Source organism: Protopterus annectens, chromosome 5.part1 (assembly GCF_019279795.1).
Source record: "Protopterus annectens isolate FY-2018-M chromosome 5.part1, PAN1.0, whole genome shotgun sequence".
Taxonomy (NCBI): Eukaryota; Metazoa; Chordata; order Ceratodontiformes; family Protopteridae; genus Protopterus; species Protopterus annectens.
The window spans coordinates 66,725,977-66,738,777 of NC_056736.1; positions in this window are offsets into that span (position 1 = coordinate 66,725,977).

A 12,801-nucleotide genomic window follows, 5' to 3' on the forward strand; every position below is an offset into this window, starting at 1 on the left:
ATAACAAAAAAATGTTAATTGTATGTTATACATAGTTTCTTTGTTGTTGTTCAGATTACGTATGTGATGGCCAGGCAAATGAACTGGTTAGACTGTTTTCAGCCATGACCTAGCTGTTGAGAACTCCGTAATTTGTTATTATATCCTATGGTTAAACAGTTCATTAGTAAAAAACCTCTGGCCTATGCCTAGCGATTGAACCCAAGACCCTCCACATTCTGTGCAGTTTCCTCTGAGCAATTGCATACATTGCTTCCCCCAAGAGCAGTTTATCCTTTCAGCTTTGGAGCCACAATATTAGATTTATGGTTTGGACCGCATTGGATGATTGTAATTTTTTTTTTTAAAAATCACCTACATGGTAGTTTCCTAGTTGAAAGGAAAAACAGGTCCTGGGGGAAGCCATGTGCCTAATTGTCCAAAAAATTCTTGGAGGCAGTAATGACTGTATGGAATGAGAAAGCCCTGGCTTCAATCCTCAGGCAAGGGCCAGAGTTTTCCTTTCCTGTTGAGTTTCTTAGGAAAATGTTTTCTTTTTAAGTGTAGAAATCATATGACATAACATGGTCCTTTCTAGAGTTTTTTTGATACCTCTGACCCACAAATTAATATGATTTCTAGATTTGTAGCTGGGACATTAAAATTTGGGTTTGTTGGATGTAAGCAGTGTAAGACTTTGTTGATGGAGGGAAATACTCCATTTACTATGTGTGGTGCACATGTATGTTGTGATATATTAGACAAGTTAGATTCAGACTCAGAGAATGTATAAATGAGTGGAAAGCAATATCCATCCATAATCCTTCAGTTAGACATGGTTGTAACCAGCATCAGACATTCTGAATCACTTTTATGTGGACTGTATTGAAAGTGGACAGATTTTTCTATTCTTGTTCAGGATGTCCTCTTTGGAGTCTTTGTGTCCTGCATACTGCTGCCGTTTTTTCCTATGGGTGGTCTACTCTCCTCCTAAAGACATGCAGTAGGTTGGCATTCCCAAAAGTGACTACATGAGTGCATGTCATGTGAATAAGAGTGCATTCTGAGATAGACTCTCTGTCCAGAACAAATTTCAAGGCTGTGCATCCACTGATGCCAGGATGAGCTCTGGTTTTCTTGTGATACTGTGAAGAATAAAGAAGGTTAATGGAACATTTATGTTTGGATGGATTTAAAAAAAATGAAGCAACAGGAATTAATAATATAAAGAAACTTGTAACTATTTTTGTTTTATATAAATATCTGAAGAGGCCTGAAGGAATCATTGTAATTTGAGTCTTACAGTTGAAGAGGGTTAGGGTTGTGAAATAGTAATGAGCTTAGCCTGTAATCCAGAGTCTGATTCTTTCCACCTTCATTTGCTTAATCTGTTACTAAAATGAGTGTTGTGTTTAATGGGCTTACCCAGTTAAAAATAATAAAATTAAAAAAATGTAGTTGTACTCAAAGAAAGGCTCTCTTTCAATCAGGATTCAAATACTTATAAAAACTGTAAAGGAAAAATATTTCAGATTTGTAGGCTGGGAAAGGGTATCAGAAAACACTGACTTATTTTAACAGCAGATAAAAATGTAAATTTGTATGAATAAGGTAATAAATTAGATTAAAAATGTTTCTTGAGTCTTAGTGAAGTGTAAAAAAATGTTTCTTTGGACTGATGCAATTTGTATTGTAATGACAGTTTGTCAAGACCACTAAGGCAAGGAAAGGAAAAATATATATTTATATGTATATGTGTATATATATCTATCTATTTATACATCAGATCCGCGGTGGTGGTGCTGCGGTAGCGTTGTCACCTCACAGTATCACCTCACAGTAAGATGTCCTCAGGATTCTCAGCTAGAGCGTCTTCTGCATGGAGACATCCGTGAATGGGCGTACTTGAAAGGGTAAAGGCCAGCAGGGGTAACTCCACACGTAAAAAATCAACTACCAATCATTAGCGGCGGACTGGTTTCCGCTGTGGCTAAACCGGGAAAAGCCGAAAGACACAAACAAACAAACATAGATATAGATATATTTGTTGCTGAATCAGTATCAAGATGAAGGCTTATGCAGCATTTCTGCATTTTTGAAAATATTCTAACTTTACCGACACCTACCTACATTGTTTTCCCCACTAGTTGTCAAATTTAGCTTACCCTGAAATCACTTTAGAACAAGTCTTAGAATCCTTGTCAAAAGTTCAAAAACATAGCAGACTGCATTCTTATCAGTTAAAAGCATGTGTTATCTGAACCTCTGCTTAAACTGTTCAACTTTTGCCTATCCAAAAACTTTGCAACTGACACATGAAGAACAGCCACATTGATCCCTTACACAAGGATGGTGTCCCTCTATTGACCCAGGTAATTACAGGCCTGTTAGCCTCACCAGCCCTATGTGGAAATCCATGCAATGTATCATACCAGAATATATAGGCAACTTAACTGATCTAGGCCCCACTCAATTCATTTTTGTGAAGGGCAAACCATGTCTTCTGCACATAGTAAGCTTCCTTGATAAGGTTACAGAACCTGTGGACAGTGGTCTCTCTCATCACTCAGAATATGCTGCTTATCTCAATCCAGCCAAAGCTTTTGACATTATCCTCAATGCTCTTATTGAAAAATTAGACAAACTTAGTTTAAACTCCTGTGTTGTCTTTTGGATTGTAAATTAGCTGTTGGATCATCTCTGAAAGTAAAATTTTTACTAGAGAGGTGCTATAGGGATCAATGCTGGGTCCTCTAATGTTTCACGTTAATTTTGCAAATATCCAAGCCAGTATCCTAGAGGTGTGGTAGACCAAGTCTGCTGATTACTTCAAACATGGCAGTATTATCCAGTCATAGGTTCATAGGTAGGTACTAGGCTATTGGCCCAAGGGCCTACGTAAGCCTAGCCAACAAGGTTCCCTGGCTTATGCCACCCAAGAAAGTTACTTTTCTGTGCCACTGTTGCGCAGAGACACAGAAGTGATCCTTGGGGTGTATTTCCTGTTTCCCATCCACTCATCAAGATTTTACTTGAAGAGTACTAATGAAGATCTTTGCTTGACATAGATGAGTAGCCTGTTCCAGAGTATGGGAAGTCTCTGGGACAGGAATCTATCCCTCCAGCATGACCTGTTTATTGTGGTGACAAGGTTTAGGTCCCTAGAGCATGTAGCTCAGAGGGATTGGGATTTCTTTAGGTGTAGCATGTCCAACAGCTCTGGGTTTGACATAGTTTTATATGTTAGGCAGAGATCACCTCGGAGTAGACGATATGCTACGGAGTAAAGCTGGAGTTTTTGAGGCGGTCAGTGTAGGGCATTTGTTTGAGGCCAGTAATCCTCTTTATGAGGTACTTCTGTGGCCTTTTCAGCTGCTGCAGATGTCTTGTGTGGTACATTCCAAAAGGGACATTGTACTCTATATAATGGGTCTAATGAGTGTCGAGTAGAGGGAAACAATGACCTCTTTTTTCCTGGATGAGAACCCTTTTATGATGAGGTGTGCCATGTAGAAGTTCTTCCTGACTATTGTGGCGATGTGACTATCAAAGGAGAGACTACTGTCCACCTGGGTTCCAAGGTCTCTTATCACGCATTCGGTGTTAAGTAGATTGCTGCCTGTGTGGTAGTTCATGGGTACAGAGCTTTTGCCAAAGGGGATGACACTGCACTTTTTGGCATTGAGCTTGAGGCCATGGCTCTGACACCAGGCATCTGTCTCAGTGAGGCCCTTCTGTAGGATCTCCACATCATTTGGGGACTTGACTATGGCTCCTAGTTTGCAATCATCTGCGAACTTCGTTAGCCAGAGGCCTTCTGTGTTAACCTGTACTTCAGAGAAGTAGATACCAAACAGGAGAGGTCCCAGGACGGAACTCTGTGGTACTCCACTTGTCACTGCCTTGAGGTCAGATTTGAAGTCTGCAACTTTTACAGTGTGGGTTCTGTCAGTGAGCCAGTTGGCAACCCATCTTGTGACGTAGGGATTTATACCTAGTTTAGTGAGTTTAGCAATAATTCTAGAATGGGGGTGGTGTCAAAAGCCTTGGCGAGGTCAAGATAGGCTGTGTGAACCACCTTGCCCTCATCTACATCTTTGGTGACTGCCTCAAAGAAGTCGATCAGGTTCAGGAGGCATGATCTGCCTTTCACAAACCCGAACTGGGTGGGATCCAGAGTTTGGAAGTTACCAATGTCTTTGTTTATGAGTTCCATGATGATACGTTCCATGGCCTTGCAGACCAGGCTTGTCAATCTAATAGGTTGATAGTTCCCGGGATCAGTGGTGGCTCCCCCTTTGTGGAGTGGGATAACTATTGCTGTGCGCCATTCAGTGGGCACAAAGCCTGATGCAAGGCTATTATTGAACATGGTGCTTAAGTGGGGAGCCAGTTCGTTCTGAAGTTCATGTAAAACGCAGCCTGGGATGTTGTCCTGTCCCATGGATGCTGTATTTTTGGCTTTAGATAGTGCAGCTTTTACCTGCGTAGTTGTGATTACAGGGACTCTGCATTCTTCCTGTATAGATATGGGCCCTTTAGAGGGTGGGGGGGGGGTAAAGTTAGCACTGAACCTATCTGCCAGGATGTTGGCAATATCAGTTGGTTCTGTAATTTTCATTTCTTTGTGCTGTAACTCAGAGCAGATCTGGGTGTTGCTATTGAGATTCTTGACATAGTTATAGAATGTTTTGTGGTTGTCCTTGGAATTAGTGGTGATTTTGTTTTCGTAGCTAGCTTTGGAGGATCTTATAAGGGATCTCAGCTTCTTACTGAGGCTGACCAGGGAGCTCCTCCACTCATGGGATTTTACTCTCTTTTGCAACAGTTTCTTCCTTCTGTTGTACAGTTTGTTTATGGCAGGGGACCACCAGATTGTCTTCCTTTTTTTGGAGGATATCAGCTTGGTTCTGTTTGAGATGCACTCAATCCATGCACTCGTGTAAGTGCTTACAGAGTGCATTTGTGCAGGATTCAGCAGTTGTAACTGTATTGTCCGTCTGCATGGGTGTCATGAAGTTCACCACTTCTGTCTTAAGAAGCATGAAGTTGACTTTAGAGAAATTTTTTACTGTGGTTACCTTAATGGGGGGTGGGGGCAGGATGTGGATATCACGGGTGATTAGCTTATGGTCGGATCGGACCAACGAGGAGTTGACTTCAGGTGTGGAACACCAGTCACTCATGTTGGTAATGACTAGGTCTAGGATATTGTTGCCCCTGGTGGGGGTGTGGATAAGTTGATCTAGGGCATTGGAGTTTATAAATTCCAGAAAGCGTTGAGCTAAGGAGTTGGTACACAAGTAGTTTTCCCAGTTAATGGTGGGGTAGTTGAAGTCGCCCATTATTAGGGTGTTTGGTTGAACCCTAATATTTTCCAGTACGTCAAAAAAAGAGGAGTGGGAATCCTGGGGCATGGTGGGGGATCTGTAGCAAGCTACAATTTGGATTGCAGTTTTGCCCAGAGATAGTTGCACTTAGATAACCCCGGATGCATTTTGCTGAGCAACTAGCCTGGAGGTGTGGATATCCTTAATGAATATGGACATACCTCTGCCTTTGGTGTTTCGGTCCAGGTTACATGACCGAAAAGTGTGGTATGAGTTATAGCCTGGTAGTGCAGGGGTGCTCTCTGGAGCCTTGAACCAGGTCTCAGTCACTGCACAGATATCGATGTTCTCTATTTTAAGGAGTGCCTCGAGTGAGTGCATTTTGAGATTTAGACTTCTAGCATTGAGTAGCATTACCCTCAGTTTTTGCTTGCCTGTTCCTGTTATGGTGGTGAATTTGTTATTTGAACCCTGCCTAAAAAAGGCACTATAGGGGCAGCAAGAGCCTTAGCCAGTATCCAGAATCCCAGGGGCAACAGGTGCAGGCCATCTGTGGCAAAGCATAGTGGTCTGTCGACCATGTCATCCCAAGCAGACAGATACTGGATCCTGTTAGAATGACACCAGAAGCTTAGCCAATTGTTGAAGTCAATCATTTTGTCCTTGTACTGCGATATCATTCTGGGCGATGGCAGAATGCTACTCAGGGCTAGGGTCATACCTGCCTGGGCTACAAGATCGAGAGCTCTTCCATGTCTCTTTTCATGTAGTCCAGGGAGGTATGTCTCAGGTCATTCACACCAACATGGACAATGACAGAGTCATATTTGTAATTGTTGTGGAGTGACCTGAGTGCATGGGTTATGTGGCGGATCCTGGCACCTGACAGTAACCTTCTCCTTGTTTAGCCTGGTGAGTGGGACATCAGTGTGCCTGATTATAGAGTCACCTATGACTAGTGTGTTGGGTACGTTGTTTTTTTGGCTGTGGTTGAGTGAGGAGTGGCACTGAGTCTGTGGACTATGTGTCATTTGGGTTGTGTTGGGGGATGGTGGTTGCTTAGGTTTCTGCTTTGGAGGTCTCTGTTGCTTAGGCAGATTATTATTATTTAGTGAGACTATGTGATGAGTGTGGTGTGGTTCAAATGTTTACCTTCTCCTTATTGCTGTCAAATTCAGTCTTGGTTGGAGTGCATCTCACAGTTTGTGTTGTGTGTGATGGTAGGAGGAGAGGGTTGTCTGTGTACATGAGGTCATTCACTGATACTAAATATCTCTGGTGTATAGCCTCATATGTTATAAATGGTACTCTTCAGTCAGTCAGTCAGAATTGTATGAAACTGGGATACTTATTTGAGTAACTCTCTCTCATTAAATCATGTTTAAACCATAGTCAGGAAATTATTTGACTCTAACACAGTTAATTTCCAAGGAAATATCTTCAAGATCCAAAAATGTCATCCTACCACTGTACTCTTCCCTTATCAGACCTGTCATTGAATATAATGGCCTTTGGGTCTGTACAAATCCAAGCTTATTGCTCAAATGGAAAGGCCCTAAAGATTTGTAACCAAGAATAAAAGTCTTTAGATACTTGAAATATCCAGATAGGTTATTACAACTCTCCTTATTGTTGGTAGTCAACATGCTACTCCAAGATAACTGTGTCTCACATTTGTAGCCAGAAGGTCCAAGCTTTGTTTGACTATTTCTTTGCAAAACTAGTGGCTCTACAAAATCTTTCAGCAAAGTCTTAAATGCATACCACCAAGATAAGACTCGCTAGAGGGATAAGTTCCTAATTTAATACATTCATTGTCTATGGAATGTATTACCATTACAGGGCAAGCAAAGTACTACCTTGGCTACTTTCACGGCTACACTTGATTACTGCATGGGTAGGCAGGAGTTTACACCAAGGCTATGATGCATGACCCTGCTCAGTCTGAGAAGTGAGTACTATTGAGTGCTTGAAAACAGAGGCAAGAACTTTAAGTTTACTGAAAGGTATATATATGGATTAGCATTTTATGGTCCCCATGGCTAGTATTTTTTCCTATGTTTCTATGTATACCAACTTCCACAATGTTGTCCCTACCCGCCCCTAAGTATAGCTGTCCCACCCGAAACAGCATATGTTTTAGATAACATACCTTCTTACTATTGTGGGAAAAAATCCTGAAAATGATAGACATGAGTAAAAATTCCATTTATTCAACCAGGCATTCTGGAAAAAAAGCTTTAAAATATATAACTTATTATGTAAATATGCAAATGATTTTTTAAATTAAATTATAGCACATTTCACTGTTCCCTAATAAATTACTTTAGAAAGAGTAGACATGATGTAAGTGACATTTCTTACCTATATCCTTGCTAGAATGTTTTTGAGAGGAAACCAGAGTGCATGGGCAGAATTCATGAAGATGCAAGGAGAGCTTGCACACACTATACAGAGAATGTTCAGAGCTCAGGACTGAACCTTAGACTGTAAATCCATCAGAAAGAGAGGTTTTACTGCTGAGCCTGTGTGCTGCCCTATGTAATAGTGGTTGAGCCCAGCAACAGTAGTCCCTTGTACGTTATATATTAATGTAACAAGAAAAATATATATAGATTCACATTTAACAATTCAGACTAGTTAAAGAAAAAGGAAAATTGCATAGTAGCAAATATTTCAGTGCATAATATGCAATGTCATTGCATTTTGACCTCACCTAGATGCAACATTATGCCATAGGTGAATATTATTCTAACAAATGCAGTGCCATTACTTCTGTCTGGCTGAACTAAGTATTTAATGAGTGAGTGTTTAAAATCACTGCCATTTCTCCTGTGTCATTTAACTTTCTGGGCCAGAACCATCATATGTACAAGACAAGCGAGACATGTGGCCATTTATACCTTGCCAGTACTCCCCCATAGACCTTCTCTCCTTTTTCAAGGATCAATAGACCAGTCATGCCTGGGTGAATTTATGAATACCCATTTAATTGTCTAATTCTTTCTTAAAAGAACATAGTGTGACACATTATTTAATTTGGAGAGTAAGTTTGTTCCAGAGAAGGATTAGTCATTGTGTGACAGATCTCTCCCTCCACCGTGATTTATTTATTTGTTGAAGCAGGTTCAATCTCTGGTTCAGGTGTTCACAGGGCTGAAATAAGAAGTCAGACTGATAAGTCCCTAATGCCCCTATGGAATCTGTAGGACACTGAATACAGGGACAAGGCTTCCAGCCTCTATCAATAGCTCAGTTTTTTAGTCTTATAATCTTTTTTTGTCAGGAACCTTTGTGGTCTATCTGACTGCTTGACATGTTTTGTAAGAAACCTCACAAAGGCTGCATTGTATTCTAAAATGGGCCTAATCAGTGCAGAAGAAAGAGGGTCAGAACATAATTTGACCTACAGGAAATACCCTTTGTGATTATCTGTGCCAGAGAGAAGGATATCAAGACCACTGTTTCAATATGATGGTTAAAGGAGAGGGAGTTGTTTATCATATTGATCGCTGATGCAGTAGCCTAAGCTGTATGGGTTATATGATATCCTGCTAAGGATAGAAAAGCCAGGCAGCTTCCAGTGCCTTAGGGCACTTTCCATATGCTCAAACCATTAGACAGCTCAAGCCGAGCTGACGAAAAATACATGTTTAGGTGCAAAGGTCTTCAGAGCTTTCTTAATGCTGAGAAGAATGCTCCTTTGTGGGTTTTTTGAGGATCAAAAGTCAGCTTGTGCTGTTACATTTCTGGGCAGATAAGTTCCCTTTGGGGAAAACATTCATATACTATTTGTATTGTTTAAAACTTAGTTTCCAATTTAGGAGAGCATATTTTAAACTATGAATATGTATTTTTGTTGACTGTTATACAACTTTACTGCATTTATAAATGAGAGATTACTTTTGTTTCTGACAGTTGAAAAGTTATTTTAAACATTCTGAGACTGTTTTTTTTTTCTATGGAGAAGTTGTGTTTAAATTGCTTTTTGCTGTGGAGAAAGTGCATTAGAGTCCTTTTCACTGTTTTAAGTGGGAAAAGTTACTTTTAAATATTTTTTCAGTCTTGTGCTGCATAGCTTTCTTGGGCAAAAAACACGATTTTCAGATTGACCATGGAACAACCTACCAGTCCCATGCTCAGTTCTTTTTCCAGCCATAAAGAGAAAACGTTAACCAGACAGTCTTTGCCAACACAGCAGGCTAGCAGTTTGCCTCAGACTCAGGTGGTTGACTCTTCTGTGGCCAAAGCTGGTTCTTCAGACAACTCATCTTTTCTGATCCCTCTGGTATTGTCCATACTATCACCAGGGACCAGGGTTTAGCCACATCCTGTCTGGCTGTTGGGGTCCCCACAGTGGGCAAGGGAGAACCACTTTTGTTGGCCTTGAGAGAAGGGGCAAGAAAGGTGTTGCTCTTTAGCCAGAATGCTGTGCCCATCCCTGGGGAAGTTGCTGCTGCTGCCATTAATAATCTTATTTGCCCCAACGTTCATATCAAAAAGAAACAGGAAACTAACAATCCGTCATCTCCTCACCAGTTTCACTTTACAGGAGTAGCTTATTAGGTCTGGCTCAGACAGGCTCTTGATCCTTCTTATAAGCTGGTTTCTGATAAAAAAGGAGCTCCTTTTTTTCCTGAAGTGATTCAAAAATTTAATCTGGAGAGGAATGTGATGAGACAGATATATTTGTCTCCCCAGCTTTATTATTCAGACTCAGAGGAGGCCATGGTATCACACTGTGAGGGATTCTCTTTCTCAAATTATTTCCAGAATGTGTCAGTATTTTCAATGGGAAAACTCTTAGGTTTCAGGTTTCTCAGTCACTCAGAAAATACTATGGGCTGTTACAACTGGAATTCCCAGAACCTGCACCCATTTCCCCAGTCTTGTCAGCAATGTAGGATGCATTTGTCACATCCTGTGCTTTCCCTTACAACCAGCCTTCTGCACCTAAGAACTCAAATAGAATGTACAAATTCTGCAGTTTTTATACACTAATCCATTAGTTAGTCCAACTGCTGTCAAACATTTTGTTAATTCTAGTCCTTCCCCTTCGATAGGGATAGCAAAACAATTCACAAGTTTGGCAAAAAAGTGTATGCTTCTGCAACTTTAATTTTTAGAATTTTGAATTGTCAGGCTCATATGTTAAAGTTTATTCTGACTAGTTGTGGAAGTATGAGGAATGCTTTATTTGCAGTTCACTCCTGTGAGGAAAAATCTTTTTTGTGTGGTTTAGTTTCTGACATTTTTCAGGTTAGGTCATTGTTTAAATTGTGTGTGTGACTCTGTGGATACTACATCCAGGTCTGTTGTCACTGGTACTGTGTTAAGGAGGTTTCCCTGACTGTGTTCTCAGAAATTCCTAGAAGATGTAAAAAAATGACATTTTTAATTCTTCTTTTGATAGAGATTTAGTTTTTTAGATAATCTGCTGCAGAAAATATCACAAAATGTGATGAGAGAGGGAATCTGATTCAGGGAATTTCTCAGTTTTTTCAGCCCTCTTGTTCTAAATTTTCCAAGGGATTTTTCCCCCAGTCCAATTTTGGCAAGAAACAAATTAAACAGTCCCATTTAAAAGCAATGACAGGGAGGTTTCAAAAAGGAAAGCAAGAACTCCCCAGAACAAAGGTCAGTGAAATGGGGAGGAATGACTATATAAAGGGGCCTGTGCCCCCCTCCCACCCTGGTGCAGTCCCTTATCCCTTCCAGAAAGTCTGAATCTCCGTTTCAATTTTTGGCAACAATTTGTTTCAGACATATGGGTTTGAGGCTAATTCAGCAAGGTTACAGGTGACATTGGGAATAAATGCTATCTTTCCAGCAAATTCTTCCATACCCTCCAGACCAAAACATTATTTCTCTCATCCTTTCCTACAAAGCATAATGTCTCAGGGGTAATAAGTACAGTTTCTCCTTCCTAGTGGGGAAAAGGATTTTATTCAAGAATGTTTCTAGTGCCAAAAAAAGAAAATACCTAGAGATCAGCTCTGGATCTTTCTTTCCTAAACCAGTATGTGATAGAGACAAGGTTTAACATGCTTTCACTTCACAACCTGTTACCTCTTTCTCATTTGAGTCGTTTGGTAACCTTTAAAAGATGTTCATTATCACATTCCTATTCATCCAGATTTCAGATTTTCCTAAGGTTTTGCATGCCTGGATCAGATTATCAGTTCTCTGTCTTACTCTTTGGGCTATCCACTACTCCAAGAGTGTTCAGAAAGCGAGTATCTCCTGCCATAGCTCATTGCAGGCTACAGGGTATCCACATTTATCCATACTTAGATGACTTGCTTATATTTTGAGGTTTTTTTCTTTTTAAGTGTCAGGAAAGATCTCCTACACAGGTTGGAATTCCAAGAGAACATTCAGATGCCTTTTTTGACTCAGACAGGATTGTGTTCCTGGGGTGTCTCTTAGACACCTCAGTTCACGAGCATTTCTTTGACAGGAAAAATGTATCTATATTTAATCTATTCCAGGGAGTTTCCACTCAAACTTTGTTCACTGCAAGGCAATATCTCAGGATTCTGTGTCTCACAGCATGTATAATTCTAATGATACTTCTTACAAGACTACATAACAATGATGCAATGGTAAATAAACTCTCTTTTGTTCTACTGTTAACACCCATTATCTTTTCAGATTCCAGTTCTAGGATTTTGAGAGCAAAATCATTTAGTTGCAACATCAAATATCCCTGAATCCAGGTCTAGCATCCTCCCCTCATGCAAGCCGTCAGTCACCACAGATACCTCAGACTTTGCTTGTGGAACAGTGTTAAGTGGATAAAAGTGCAAGGCATTGGGGACAACAAAGACAGACCTAAGCACATAATCATGAGAGAGATGCTTGCTTTTATCAAGGCATTTGACTCACCTTTGGTCCCCAGGATCTGTTCAAATTGTTACAGATAATATCACAGTGATGTGGTATATAAACAAGCAAAGGGGAACCAAATCTTATCCCCTATGCAAAGTAGCCATGTTAACATGGGTTACAGATTAACACAATCTCACTCTACAAGCATTCTGAATTCTTTCTGACAAAAGTGTGTAGCAGACAAGCTGAGCAGAACAAAGGCAGACCCTCACAAATGGAAACTAGATTGGGGTCTTCCAAGATTTGATCTGTCTGTGCCAGAGTTCCTCAGTTAGAACTTATGCTTCTTCTCTGAACAATCAGTTGACAGAATTCTTCTCCAGGTCTCCGTGCAAGAAGGCCTTAAAGACAGATGCCTTTTCTTTTCCTTGGACATGAATGTTCCTGTATGCCTTTCTACTGATATCCAATGTATTTCTGAAGATTCATGTAGAATCTCCAGGATTGTTGTGTTGCCTCCCTTCTGATACAGACAACAGTAGTTCTCCCTTCTTTTTGATTTGGCTGGGGGCAATGACCACATGCTTCCCCACAGACTGGATCTACTCTCACAAGAACAGTGGGGTTTAATACATTCCAACCCCAAACAACTTCAGCTGCC